Source organism: Narcine bancroftii, chromosome 3 (assembly GCF_036971445.1).
Source record: "Narcine bancroftii isolate sNarBan1 chromosome 3, sNarBan1.hap1, whole genome shotgun sequence".
In the NCBI taxonomy this organism is placed as follows: domain Eukaryota; kingdom Metazoa; phylum Chordata; class Chondrichthyes; order Torpediniformes; family Narcinidae; genus Narcine; species Narcine bancroftii.
The window spans coordinates 205,537,189-205,553,087 of record NC_091471.1 but is presented as its reverse complement, the minus strand read 5'-3'; the positions used below and the strand labels follow the sequence as shown (position 1 = coordinate 205,553,087).

The following is a 15,899-nucleotide window of genomic DNA, read 5'->3' as shown; positions in this document are numbered from 1 at the left end:
TTCAAACGCTTACCACCAACCACCCTTCATATTGTCACTTCCTGTTTCTGCCCAACCACACACATTGCATGCTGGGAAATGTAGTTCTGCATAACACATCTTTCCCTTTTAAAAAAACACAAGCACAATACTATGTCTACATGAAAGTGTATTAACAGAGTTTGTATAGCATACAGTTGTCTGGACAGCTATTGCATGTCTGCATTGGTTTTGCAACAATCACAAAATATTATCTTTATTTAACAGGCAAGGCCATTCTTAAAGTGGTACTGCTTTTCTTTTTGAGGTTTAACTGGGATGAATTTCACACCAGCAAAATGTTAGCCAGTCACACAAACACTATTGCAGCAAAACTTGTAATTTTATCAAGGCTATGGATTTCTTGCCTGGACTGATAAAACAATGTTCTCTTTGGCAATGTAGGTGGACCTACAGATCCAGCTCTCTACTGATTCTTTGGATATTTTCACCTGCTCCAGCAGTTCCATGGCCTTCTCTTTCACTGCTTCAAGCCCTTCAGTTACAATTCTGGGATGCAAACCTCTGAACTATAGAGATCAACTTGTTTCAGCAGCTCACATTGGATGTGTTGCCGTCACCAGTCATGTCATCCTGAGCTGTAGCCACTTTAGCCATTAAAGTTGAATGCTGTAGTTACATTTCTTGTATCAGCACGTTGCCATCTTTGGTAAGCCTGATATCTCTAGCACCAGGTACATAAAAGTACATGGTACTTTTATGGAGTGGTATCTGTTGAATGCTGTGCTTCCATGTTAATCAGTTTACCCTTTAGACCTTCTAGCTCAGCATGGAGTTCCTGTAGAATTATTTGGCCATGTGACTTGTTTTGCTGCAACCCGTGTACCTTGGTGATTCTTTGACAATGTTCTTTTTGTAGTTTCTGTACCACCTGCTGACGTTTTCTGTGTGACACTTACACGTACTCGAGAGTTGCTGCCATTTGACTGTTGCTTTGCTTAGAGTCTATTAAATGTTGTTGAAAATTTGCAATCTTCTGATTTTCTTTTTTTCCATCGTTTCTATATATTCTTTCAACATTTGTTTTTCATGGTGCTTCATCAAGTGATATTATAGTCAAGAAAAAGTCTTTCTCCTTTTGTTCCAATACCATCTGTACCTGAACCTGAGAATATTTAGTCTCAAGCAGTGTGATAGCCTCCCGTAGTTGAACATTTTCAGAGCTGGCATCATATCTACTATGTAGTTCATCCGGTAACTGTTCCACCCTGGGCTGCTGATTTTCCAGGGTTGCTTGACACTCAGTGAGATGCCATTTCTTTCTCTTGTTTCTTCAATGTAGCAGGCAATGCATCCACTTCAAACTGATTCTCAGTCACCTGTATCTCAAGTCTGTTATCTATCCTCCTTTGTTAAATTATCAAATTTTATATTTCCCTGGTCCATTTGGGATTCCATTTCATTAACAGAAGACATTAATTTCTCTTTCTGGTGGGCAATTTCAGACTCAAGAAGCATCTTTTGTTTCATTGTCTTTTTCTCCATTGTGCTGGACCTCCATAAACTCCATTCTTTGAGCTTCAAATTCTCTTTTTAATTGTTGCTGTTCATTCACAATCCATTTTGTTTTACCAGCAGCAGTAGTCTTCAGTGAATCCATGAAGAATTCCTCCATTTCTTCATCCACTATGTCCACTTTTCTCTTGGTATCCCTTGTTTTACAGGACTTTGTAAAATGATTCTTCATCCCACATTTATAGCATGACCTTCCATAGGCAGGGACACATCTTTGGAATAGGTCTACCATTGCACCTGCTGCATTTGCTGTTTGAGCTTACCACTGCTTTGTTGTTGCTTTGGGAAACTCCTGGTACTCTGCTTATCAGTTTTCATTGCATGCACTGTTGTGTCTATCCTGTGGAGCTCCTTAGCTTGTGCTCGTGTGGTCTCTGCTGCCCTCCACAAATTCACAGTCTTTTCCAGAATCAAATCTTTTTCACGCAACAGCCCATTATCTGGGATCCTACAGACTTTTCTGACTTTAATGAGTGAAATTTTCTAAATCTCCAAATTCACAGAACTTACTCAGTTAAGTATTGGTCAGAACTCATACCTTGTTTCTGGTCACAGGAGAAGAATTTGGACCTCTCAAATGTGATGTTTTTACTTGGAACAAAATACTCCTCAAATTTTGTCAGAGTGTCCAACATGAAATCTATCTCATCAATTTGAAAACTCTTATAGATATCCAAGGCATCTTTACCCATCACGTGCAGAAATATAGATGCTTTCTGTTTTCCATCAGTCTCTTCCACTCTACCAGTTTCTAAATAAATGTTGAATCACTGTTGAAAGTGTTTCCAATTATTTAACTTATCCATGTTTACAAACTATTGTCTTCTCTTATTCATTGAGACACTTCTGAGACCATGTTATGCTTGTTCTTTCAAGAAGAACAACTTTCGTGGGATTCACACTCAGCTGACTTTATTTTCCTTGAGCTGCTTCATCTGAATACCACCGACCACCCTTCAACCAACAGTGCATATTGCATGCTGGGAAATATAGTTCTACACAGAACATGCATAATTACATGAGATAGTGAAATTGGAAGAGGGAGAGACCTCTGGGATGGGGAAGGTTAGTGAAAAGTAAGAATGGAAGTAGGTAAAGATGAGATGGAAATAGTCGTATCAGATAAAGGTGGGGGTTAGCTAAAATTAGAATAATCAATGTTTATGCCGTTAAGTTTAAGGCTGTCCAGAAAGGATATGATTTGTTGGTCCAAGTTTACATTCACTCTCACTCTGACAATCGGTAAGGCAGAGGACAGACAAAGAAATCTTAATTGGTATAGTTGCTGTTGTGATCTCAACAACAAAGACCTGTAGAGCCAGCAGAGTATTTTTGAAATGCCATTACTTTTGTATGCAACCAGTAAGAACCCATACAGAGCAAGGTGACAATTGCTGGATTATCATTATAAATAAATGTTAAAATCCCTGGTAGAACTATCCTGCAACTCTTTGAAAAGGTGTCAAGCTATCATTTGTATCCTGAGAAGACGGAGGTTCCTCGGCTTTAATATCTCACCCAAAGGAGAGACCTTCAGCTTTGTAGCAGTTCCTCACTATTGTACTGGAGTGTCAGACCGAATTATATGCTCAAATCATTGGGGAAATCACTTGGATCCACAACCATCTAACTCAGAGGATGACATTGCTCGTTATCAACCCCTACTATCTAATGTAATAGCTTTATCGAAATATGGTAATATTTGCCAGATTGAAACTTTGCTCTGATAGTTACATCAAACCTCAGTTTTAACAACGTAATTTGTGAAAAAAAATGACATAATCAGACTTCAATTCTCCAATTTTCCCTCGATGTAATCCTTACTTCATTTGTGTTTCTCTATAAGTTCTGCTGTTGCTGTATATTATAGAGTAGGGAAAGAAATAGTAAGAACATGCCAGGTTAAGAATAGTAACATTTAAACAGCTTGGGTTGCTTGATTCAAGGAGTGTTTATACAGGGAACCCAGAATGGAAATAGAGGAAAATGGTTACTGTGCAGGAGGTATCTTTAAATAGATCAAATGCCATTTCTATCTGTCCACAATTTACCTCAACATTTTTATATCAATTTATTTCATTATTGGCCTTAAATTTAGCATGTGGCACATCTTCTATCTGTGCCTCAGATTATTGAATCACATTTTAGTAACTGCCTTAAAAAAAGATCTATTTGATTAGTCATTCTGATAGTGTTAAATATCTGCCCTTTAACGTTATTAGTCAGGAAGGAGCAACCAACCACCATGAAGTCAATCAACCATAATACTTACATAATTTTTGCAAAGTGGTTTCAGTGGTTATGCTGCTATTTAGCTGGCCACAGAATAAATCACTGTCAAGTAAAATTACAACAAAATGAATGTATTTCAAAATTCTTTCGTGAGTCACTCATTTTATGTATAAAATATAAATCCACTGTATAAGGCAACCCATAGAGAATGCATGCAAAATTACTTAATTAGTTGTAAAATGTTTTAATATGTCTTGAGATTGTGAGAGGCACTATATAAATATAAGTACACAATTTTTTACATTATTAAAACTGCTTATATGAGTCAACTTTACACAGACTAGGTGACACTTGAGTTCAAGATATGCTTCATTTTTCAACTTGTATTATTTCTTTGCATACTTCCACAAGCCAGATCACATGCAAGGTCTGCTCACTTTAGAGACCTCCACACAAGCACCAACTTTAGTCTATGCTTCAAAAGGGTGCCAAACATCCCGGTGCCCAAGAAGAGCAGGCTGAGCCACCTCAATGACCATCACCCAGAAGTACTCACATTGACTGTAATGAAATGCTTTGAAAGATTGGTTGTGGCTAGAATTAACTCATACCTTCAAAAGACCTGGACCCACTGCAATTTGCCTACCACCACAATCGTTCCACAGCAGATGCAATCACACTGGCCCTCCACTCAGCCTTGGATCACCTGCATCAGGTTACTTTTCCATTGATTACAGCTCAGCTTTGAATACCATCATCCCCTGGTCAGCAAGCTTCAAAACCTGGCCCTCTGTACTTACCTCTGCCACTGGATCCTTGACTTCCTCATCGGAAAACCATAGTTAGTGGATGTGCACTTTGCCAACTGATCGAATCTCTCTATTCCCATGACTGTGTGGCCAGGCATAATTCAAATGGCATCTATAAATTTGCCAATGACACCTCCGTTGTCAGCAGAATCGCTGACAGCAATGAGAAAGCGTAAAGGAGTGAGATAGATTAGCTACCTGAGTTGTGTCACAACAACTTTACACTCAACATTAGCAAAACTAAGGAATTGATTGTGGGCTTCAGGAGAGGGAAACCAGGAGAACACAAACCAGTCCTCATGGAGGGACAGCAATGGAGAGGGTAATGAACTTCAAATTCCTGTGTATCAATATCTCTGAAGACCTATTCTGGGGCCATCATGTCAATGCAGTCATGAAGAATGCATGCCAGCAGCTATATTTCGTTAGCAGTTCGAGGAGATTTGGTATGTCACTAGACTTGCAAATTTCTACAGATGTACGATGGAGAACATTCTGACTTGTTGCATCACTCTCTGGTATTGACATGCCAATGCACAAGACAAGAATAGGCAATAGAGAATTGTAAACCTGGCCAGTGCCTTCACGGGGATTAGCCTTCACCCATTAAGGATATCTTTAAGAGGTGGTGACTCAAGAAAGCAGCTTCTATCATCAAGGACTCTCACCACCCAGGCCATGTTGTTTTCTCACTGCTACAAAAACCGCTTTTCCCCCTCCACCATCAGATTTATGAATGGACAATGAACCTATGGACACTGCCTCACTTTTACTCTTTTTTGCACTGTTTTTTTAATCTTGTATTAACAGAATTGTAATTTATAGCAATTTTTCATCTGTAATGAACAAAACTGTGGCCAAGAACCACAAATTTCATGACATGTTCATGACAATAAATCTGATTCTGAACCTGGTGGTACCATCCATTCCTATTTATGATGTGATCAGTCTTTTATACTACATGGGTCACTGGGCTCCCATGCTGAGGACAGTGCCAATTTCAACATGAGATGACCAAAGCCTGAGGATAGCAGCATGCCAGCAAGATTTGTACTTGTTTTGGACATGCTAGAATGGATTGGAGCCGGCCTGAGAAGTTGGTTGGAATTTGAATTATTTGGTGTGGATGGATTTTGGGGAGGCTCTGAATGGTGAAGACAGAGGGGAGAGTGGAATATGGTAACAATGGTAGGTCAGCCGATGACTGATAAGACCAGCATATTGGGACTAAGAACAAGCCCTTGACCCTGAGACAGCATGAAGTGATCTAGAGCTAATCATAGCTGATGTGCACCTCAACTTCATTCATCCATCATTTGTCAATATTTCCTTGTGCCTTTACCACAAGGTCTTTCAATCTCAGATTATAAATGTTCAATTCCCTCAACATTCTCCTGCTGAAATTCGGCTAATTTTTGAAATATATTTAAAACAAAGTAGAAGCCGACTCCAGCCACTGGAATCTCTGCCACCCAATTACACCCAATGAAATTGCCAACCCCGCATGTTTTTGCAAGGGGGGAAGGAAACCGGAGCACCCAAGGGAAGACCACACAGCCACGGGGAGAATGTACAAACTCCTTACAGACACAATCAGATTCAAACCCATGTTGTTGGAACCGTAATGGTGTTATCCTAACCACTGCATTAATTGTGCTGCCCATTCGTTTTTATAATAAATTTTTTTTTAAAGTCTCATTTGATGAATCCTATTTTTATGCCATAAATTTTTCCTTTGGAAGTGTAATTCCTTTTTTTTTCAGTCCCTTCTCTCGACATGTGGACCAGTTGTGAGTGCATGAATATTTTGACTGGCATATTTTGCAGCCTGAGATAATGGGAGCATCATTGCAATCTTAGGAGGACCAGTAAAAGTCTTTGTTGTTATTTTAAACCATTAACTTCAGAAAGCAGCAAAGAAACCATTTATTCAAGATGGCAATGATTATACAAGAAGGCTTCTCTTTTCATCACCAGTCTTTATGAAAGATTTTAGTCCAAAATGTTGATCATTCTTTTTCTCCCACTAGGAGAGAGAGAGAGAGTGTGTGCAGGGTGATGTGGATGCTTTATATTATTGGCTATCTTCTTGAGACAGCATTTCATGTAGATATCTTCAGTGGAAGGGAGGTTAATGTTTGTGATAGACTTGGCTAGGTTTGCCAAATTCTGCAACCTTCAGTTTTCCAAACCAGACTGCAGTGCAACCAGTCATTATACTTTCCACAGGGCACCTGTTGATATTCGAGAGAATAATTTGTTAAATTTTGCATTGAGTTTGGTGCTGCTGTTGTGTACCAACAGACCTGTTCTATATTCTAGGTGTTTTTAAGATATGAGCTTTGAATGTGAAAAATAGGTATTTCACTTGAACAGTAAACAATCTCATTACCTTTAGCAATTTGTATCTATGTATTTATACTTAGAAAAGTGAACAGCTATATAGCACTATCTACTGTGTCTGTTGTCATTTTATCTTCCATTCACCTGATCTACCTTGTTAAAGGTAAACGTTTTTGACAGAAGAATTTGAGTCCTTGATAAGGTCCCACATGTAATGCTGGTCTAAAGGTTAGAGCTATGAAATCCAGGTCAAGTGGTAAATTAAAGAGCCAAGATTTGCTTGGAAGTAGGAGACAAAGTTGATTTTGTGATTGCGGGTCTGTACTCCAGGGACAAGAGCTGTGAGCCTTACCATCTGTCATATACATTAACGATTTAACCATATAACCACTTACAGTACAGAACAGGCCAGTTCGGCCCTACTAGTCCATGCCGTAACAAATCCCCACCCTCCTAGTCCCACTGACCAGCACCTGGTCCATACCCTTCCAGTCCTCTCCTCTCCATGTAACTATCCAGTCTTGAACATGAATGAAAGAGGTATGAATAATAACTTTCAAGTTGGCATAAAAATTGACAGTATTGTTGACAGGAAGATAATCTTAGGTTACTGATCAATATTTTCAGCTGTTAAATTGACAGAATGACAGATGGAATTTAATCCTGAAGGTAAAGAATTTTGAGAGGTCTAATAATGATAGGACATCTGTCAAGAATGGTAGAGCCCTGGGGAGTATTAAGGAACAGAGGGACATTATAGATATGATAGTCAAGAATTTGCATGGGATATGGATCTTCATTAGCCATGGCAGAGAATATAAAAACATGGTGGTCACTGTCCAATTTTGTAAAACATTAGGCCACAGCTGGGGAGTTTTAGTTACTCTGTGCCATCCTATTGGAAGTAGGTGATTGCAAAGGAGAGGACACAGGCAAAAAAACTGATTAGGATGTTGCCTGGGATAAAAAGCTTTCTGCAATGAGGAGAGACAAGATAGACTGAGTTTGTTTTAGTGGAGCAGATGTGACTGAGAGGGTATCTGACTGAGGTATCTACATTATGATGGGCAAAGATAAAGTGAATAGAGATTTTGTTTCCCCACAAAACAGAGCTGTCTAAAACCAGATGACATAGATCTGTGAGTAATTGTGGGGTTAGTGGAGAATGGAAGAATAATTTTTATCATCCAGAGGTGGTAGAAGATGGTACTTTTACAGCATTTAAAACATTTCTGGAAAAGCATGAACTTCCCCTCACCCCACCCCCACCAAGGCCTAAAAGACTACAAACAAGTGCTGGTAAGTGGAACTAGTATAAATGAGTACTTGATGGTCAGCATGGATATGATGAGCACAAGGGCTGTTTCTGTGTAGTATGACTCTAATTGTTGAACTGTGAGCACCACTCCAAAAATACTTCAAATCTGCTGATTTATCACATGTAATGAACTGCAGGGAAAGACTGAGAACATCAATGAGCACCTTGAGTTTTATATAGAAATAAAAAGCATGATGTGTATTTTATTAAACACACAAGGTGATGCATAGTACTTTATAGAGATTGTGGGTTTTGGAATCTGTGGGATTTAAGTGCAGGGAAACTAAGAGGGAGTCAGCTCTGACCTGTTGAGTGTTGCATTAAAATGCAGTGTGTCAGGCTGCACGTGCCGAAACTCACATGGGAGAGGCTGATAATCAATTTCTGTATTTTAATTGCTCAGACATAGCAATAATAACACGAGTTTTCCAATTTAATCTGTGACCACTGCTTTCCCAGCCTTCCTGGAACTGGACAGAGAGCAGATTGAGAACACAGCAGCAATTGAGGGGATTGAAAACATCCCAGATATGTATGCCAAGAAATATTGAAAGCTCACAGCTGCTTTTGTGCCTGCCTCCTGTGAAGGCTTGTTCACTGTATCTGTACTGAGAATTACTTCGACAACTGTGGAGTTTTATATGTCTGATTTGAGGTTACAGGAGTTGCAATCTATCAAGTTACCTTGTGTGCTTTCTCTGCTGTGTTACTTTGAGCTCATATGGAGATCAAAATTACTAGCAGGAGCAGAAGGATTACCAGCAGAACCCAAACTAGTAGGAACAAGAACAGCTCCACGGCACATAGGCGGTGCACCAGCATAGCCAGTGGCACCTGTCAAATCAAGGACTGCTCTGGCAGTGGCAGAAACAGTAGCACCATCACCATCAAAAGCAGGGTCATCACCCACAGGATTACCACTGACGGTATGACCAACAGGAATAACCTCAGCTGGAACAAATCCACCAACAGCGAGAGCTGTACCAGGAGGAAGCAATGTCTGGAGCAGTGCCACCAGGGCCGTCAGTAGCGGGCGCAGCAACAGCTGGAGCCACACCACCTGATGCAGGAGCACTTCCTAGCACACACTGCCAGGAACAATGTTAACATCACCGTTGGTCTTTGCCAGAATTAAATTGTGCCTAAGTAAAGATCTAGACCTACTGCATTGTCTACTGATGAAATCACTCCACAGCAAATGCAGTCTCACTTGTTCTCCACTCAGCTCTGGATCATCCAGACAACAGCAACATGTACATAAGGCTGCAGCTCAGCTTTCAACACCATCATACATTCAGTGTTGGTGAACAAGCTCCAAAACCTCAGCCTCTGCAAACCCTCTGCAACTGGATCCTTGACTTCCTCATCAGAAAACCACAGTCAGTATGAATTAGAAACTGCATCACCTCCTCACTGGTGATCAACACAGGTGCACCTTAAGGATGCATGCTTAGCCCACTATTATACTCACTCTACACCCATGACTGTGTGGCTAGACACAATTCAAATGCCATCTACAAATTTGCTGATGACACCACAGTTGGCGGCAGAATCACAGATTGCAGTGAAGAAATGTATAGGAGGGAGATAGATAACTAGCTGAGTGGTGTCATAACAACCTTGCACTCAACATTAGCAAAACCAAGGAGCTGATTGTGGATTTCAGGAAGGGGAAATCAGGAGAATATGAATCAGTTCTCAGCGAGAGGTCAGCAGTGGAAAGCGTTAAGAACTTCAAGTTCCTGGGTGTCAACATCTCTGAAGATATGTCCTGGACCTCCATGTCAATGCAATCACAATAAAAGCTTGCCAGCAGCTATACTTCATGAGGAGTTTGAGGAGATTTGCTCTCTCATCAAAGACTCTTGCTGCAAATCTATACAGGTTTACCGCAGAGGGCATTCAACTGGTTACATTTCTGTCTGGCATGGAGGTGCCAATGCACAGGACAAGAAAAGCTACATAATGTCGGGAACTCAGCCACTGCTATCATGGGCATCAGTCTTCACTCTGCTGAGGACATCTACAAGAGGCAGTGGCTTAAGAAAGCAGCTTCTATCCTCAAGGACCCTCACCACCCAGACCATTTGCTGTAATCAGGAAGGAGGCCTGAAGGCAAACACCCAATGGCACAAAATCAATTTCTTCCCCTCTGCCATCAGATTCTGAATGGACAATGAACCTTAACTTTTCTTTCTTACTAATTTATTTATTTTTAAAATGCAATTTCTAGTAATATTTGTTCCGTGAAGCTTCTGCAAGACATCAGATTTCACGACATGTTCATGACAGTAAGTTCTGATTCTGTTTCTAAACATCACAAGCTGAGGCAGCAGCACATGGAGCTGACATGGTGCTGACAACCCCAGTAGCTGGAGCAACAAACCAAGAGCAGGAGGTGCAAGAACAGCACCAGAAGCAGGTCCATTGCCAGCTAGGCTACCACAGTAATGTTAACAATGGGAACAACACCACAATTAACAGTAGGCACAACACCACACTACTGCTTAGAAATCTCAAACTCTATCGGAGTGAGGGGATCAGGAGACGCACATTACACAGGTCACTGTACCTGACACACATAGGCAGAGGATAGGCTTCATCAACGTGTCAGAACATCAGTGTCTGAAGAAGCACAAGGTCTTGCATCAGGTCAGTGCAGACATTTGCATCCTAGTGGATCAAACCCACCTGGCAATGTGTTTTACCATTGGCTGCAAAAGTCGCAGCCACCCTCAACTCCTTCATCTCTGCATTTTGATGATACAATGGACTGTGAAGAACAACAGGATCTAAATCAACAAGTAAAGTGGCCCAGGGAATGGCAAATGGAAGATAACTCAGTAAAGTGATGAATTTTTGGAAGTTAAACAAGGGCAGGACATGCACAGTGAATGGCAGAGACCCGGGGAATGTTGCAGAACAGAAAATCTTTGGAGTGCAAGTGCACAGTTCCCTGAAAATGGTGATACAGGTATAGAGAGGGTGGTTGTTTTTAACCAGGTGAGGCATTGAATACAAGAGATAGGACGTCATGTTACAGTTGTACATTACATTGGTTAGGCTGTGACTGGAATATCGTGTGCAGTTATTGTCACCACAGTGCAGAAAAGATGTGATGCAGAAAAAATTCACAAGGATATTACCTGGATTGAAGGAAGCAGAGACGTGAGCATATAAAGGTTTATGAAATGACAGAGAGTCACAGTCATTTTCCTAGAGGCACAGGTTTAAGCTGTGAGGAGAAGGATTTAAGGGGGATCTGAGGGACAAATTTTTCAATTAATATATGGTAGGTACATGGAGCAAGCTGCCACAGTTGGTGGTAGAGACAGGTACAAAGGCTATGTTTAAAAGGCATTTGGACAGATACATGAATTGGAAAGGTTTTGAGGGATTTGGGCCAAATGCAGGCAAAATAGGATTAATCTAAGTTTTTCACACAGAGAATGGTTGGAATCTGAATTGAGGTGCTAGAGAAAGTAGTGGAGCAAAATTAATAATAATGTTTAAGAGGCATCTGGGTAGATGTATGAATGAGTTAGACAAAGAAGGATTATGAAATTAATACAGGAAAGTGGGAAGATTATAGATAGATACAATAGTAAGAATAGATGTAGTGGGCTAAAGAGCCTGCCTCTTTATTGTACATCTCTAAGGTCTGATTTTATGACTCTGTTAGAAAGAGGCAAGTTATTGCAGAAAGATATGAATGAGTGTTAATGGAAATTAGAAAACAGATATTCACTGTTTAATGTCCATTTAAGCATTGTCCGATTGCATATACATCCATGGTCCCATAATTATTCAGTTACCACAAGCTAGTCCTCAGCAATTTAGAAATTGTATACTGATCTGATTGCCCCGCTCTCTCCCCACAGCCCTGTATCAGTCCCAACTAATCCCACTGCCCCATTCTCTCTCCACAGCCCTGTATCGATCCCCACACTGATCCCACAGCCCTGTGTCAGTCCCCACACTGATCCCACTGCCCCAATCTCTCCCCTCAGCTCCGTGTCAGTCACTACACTGATCCCACTGCCTTGCGCTCTCCCCACAGCCCCATGTCGGTCCCCACACTGATCCCACTGCCCCACTCTCTCCCCTCAGCTCCGTGTCAGTCACTACACCGATCCCACTGCCTTGCGCTCTCCCCACAGCCCCATGTCGGTCCCCACACTGATCCCTAACTACAATACAACTACAATTATCCAAAATCAGATTCTCTGAAAACCTCAGTTATCGAAATGTTTTAAAAATTTCATATAAACGAAAATATCTGAAATCCTCAATTATTCAAAACTTTTTCGGAGCTGAACTGACTGGGGACGTTGGGCTCCCTGCACCAGCAGCAGGTGACCTCGGGCTCCCAGATAGGAGCAGGGCATCTGTGGGGAGGTGTCGGGGATCGGCAGTGCCAGCATTTTTGTTGGTGAGAATTAAACATTATTTTAGTGCTTAAAAAGCCTTCCATATTGTTTGTTGTTGTTTAAGCATTGTTGCTAATGGGCTGTTTTTTTAAAAAATGACCAGTTCTCCGAAAAAAAAATGGTTATCCGAAATAGGCCTGGTCCTGACCATTTTGGATAATTGGAGTTGTACTGTATATAATAGGGTGTTCACACAACGTCCACATCATATAACACCCATTTTCACAGAACGTATCGTGCATGTTAAGCAGTGCACACCTATAGTTGTAGAATGGAATATATGCTTGAGAAGGCAATGGGAGGAGGAAGAGTGATTGTTACATCAAGGAGTAGGTGAACATGTCATCTTTCTCACCTTTTGTATTCTTTCTTATGACATTGGAGACAGTACAGCCCAATCAAATCTGAGGTTCTTAGAGCAGTCCCCTGAAGTCTGGTAAATTAAATCTGACAAGTGATACTGCTAGTTGAGTTGCTGCCTCATAGGGCCAGTAACCAAGGTTCAGTCTTGACCTCAGGTGCTCTCTGTGTTCTTGTCACCACATGGGTTTCTCTGGGTGGAGTCGATGAGAGTAGGAGGAGAATAAAAATGGGGTAAATGTAGGATTGGTGTAAATGGGTGGTTAATGGTTGGTGTGGACTCGGTGGGCCAAAGTACCTGTTTCTATGCCTTATCCCTTTATGGATCAATGATAATTGATCCCGTTCCCCCACTTATTTCCATGCAACCTTTTTCACAGGCCCATCAACTTGACCCTGATTATTCATCCACCGATGTACGCGTGATGCAATTCGCAGCAGGCAGTTAGCACCTGCACTTATCTTAAAGGTGGAAGCGAACTGGAGCATCCAAGGGAAACCCACTCAGTCACAAAATTCACGACTAAAGCACCATTGGCAAAATGGAACCTGCTAAAACGATGTCCCACTATTACCTCACTTTTAGCTCCGAAACTACCCAGCTGTCAACCTCACCTTTTATCTCCAACAACATCTTCTGTATTTAATTCGCAACCTCCTTCCTCTTGTTAATAGGGAGTGTTACCTTCATGCAGATGAGTATAACCAAAATATCTCCTCCAGTGAGATATCATGAAAGACAATTTTTCAAATTCTAGATTTTGTTTTTTCATTTTCTTCCATTGTGTTTTCAACCACATAACCTGTCAAAGTTTATGTGTGAAGAATCCTTTTAATTGTGCAGTTGAAATTGTGCTGTGTTATCAACATGCCTGCAAGTTAATTGATCACAAAGCAATTTAATTTTACTTATTTCTTCAATTTTGTGGAGATTAGCTGTCTCTGCATGAACAACACAGTTGAGACTCAATCACAATGGTGGGTTCAGATGACAGATTTCCTTCCATTCAAGAACATTGGTGACCTGATGGCTTTTTACCACATTCTATTTGTTCTACGGTTTCCATTATTGAGAGTATTTTTTTACATTTCATGGTTCCTTTAATTAATTGAATTGAAGTTACCCATGGTGGAATTCAAACTCCACTGCGTTATCTGGCACCAGAATGCAGAAGCTGGAATAAAACATTAGTAAAAATGTGCTAGACTTTCCCAGTGTACTCCATGACCCTAGTGTTTCCCTGCAATAGGAAATTAAAATTCAACTGCCATAAAATACAGGACACTCGACCACTGTGGCAGGGCCTAAATGACATAACCTGCTACAAAACCAAATCGGGTGCAGTAGCAGATGGCAAAGCTTCACTCCCAGAGGAACTCAATTCCTTCTACAACCGATTTGACAACAACAACAGCGAAGAACCACCCCTCAACATCAACACCCCCACATCCACTGATGATCCCATCCTGTCCATATTAGAGGATGACGTGCGTGCTGCATTAAATAAAGCGAATCCAAGGAAAGCATCTGGACCTGATGGAGTACCCGGCTGAGTATTAAAAATCTGTGCTGACCAACTTACCAATGTATTCACGGTTATCTTCAACATCTCACTCCATCAGGGCATGGTACCCACCTGTTTCAAACAGGCGTCAATTATACCAATGCCTTAGAAGAGTGTAGTAATCTGTCTTAATGACTATAGACCAGTAGCACATCAATTTATCCATGTCGCTGCTCTGACAGGAGCTGATATGCTTTAACACAAGCCTTTGAAAACACTGGTGTTGAAGCATGTCAGCTCCAGTCAGAATGGTGATATGGATATTTTCCAGGTTGCCTTTTGAAGCAGCAGGTCTTTGGCAGATGCCATCTCACTGGCTCTACACAGAACCCTGGAACATCTGGACAGCAAAGATGTATTCATCTGGATGCTCTTTATCAACTACAGTTCGACATTTAGCACCATCATCCCCTGAAAACTGATCAGCGAACTCCAAGACCTGGGACTCAACACCCATGGATTTCCTCACCTCCAGACCACAATGAGTGAGGATTTGTAAGAACATTTTCCAAACTCCAGCAGTACCGGAGCCCCCTGCTCTACTCACTTTACACCTACAACTGTGTAGCTCAGTACGACAATAACACCATCTACAAATTTGCTGATGACACCACAGTAGTGGGTTGTATAAAGAAAGGTGATGAGTCAGCGTACAGGAGGGAGATTGAAAACATGGCTGAGAGGTGCACCAACAACAACCTTGCCCTCAATGTCACCAAAACCAAGGAGCTGATTGTTGGCTTCAGGAAGGGAAATCCAGAGTTGAACATTTGAATATTAGAAGTGGAGGGGGTGATCAAATTTAAGTTCTTGGGAGTCACTATCTTGACAGATCTTTCCTTGATCCAACACACTAATGGCATCATGAAGAAAGCATGTCACTGCCTCTATTTCCTCAGGAGTTTGCAGAGGTTTGGTATGACCCTAGAAATCCTGGCATGTTTCTACAGATGTGTGATGGAAAGTGTGCTTACTGAATGCATCACGGTCTGGTATGGGAACAAGATCCTTGATTGTAAAGCCCTCCATAAAGTAGTGGTGACAACAAGGAAAAAGTCCTCCCCACTATCAAGAACATCTACAGGGAAGAGTGTCGTTGGAGAGCAGCAGCAATCATCAACAATCTATACCACCCAGTACACACTCTGTTCTCACTGCTGCCATCAGGAAAGAGGTATAGGTGGCATAAGACTTGCCCCACTGGTTGAGGAACAGCTGCTATCCCACCACCATTTATTGATTTATTTTATTCTCTCTGTATTGCACAGTTTGTTTACATTCATTATCT

The 15,899-nt window shown here is 41.2% G+C and overlaps 1 protein-coding gene across 5 annotated transcripts in view; it reads left to right on the top strand.

The window, feature by feature from the left end:
* Window positions 1-15,899, top strand: part of nr3c2 (nuclear receptor subfamily 3, group C, member 2) — a 435,445-nt gene that overhangs the window by 348,344 nt on the left and 71,202 nt on the right. The window lies entirely within an intron of this gene.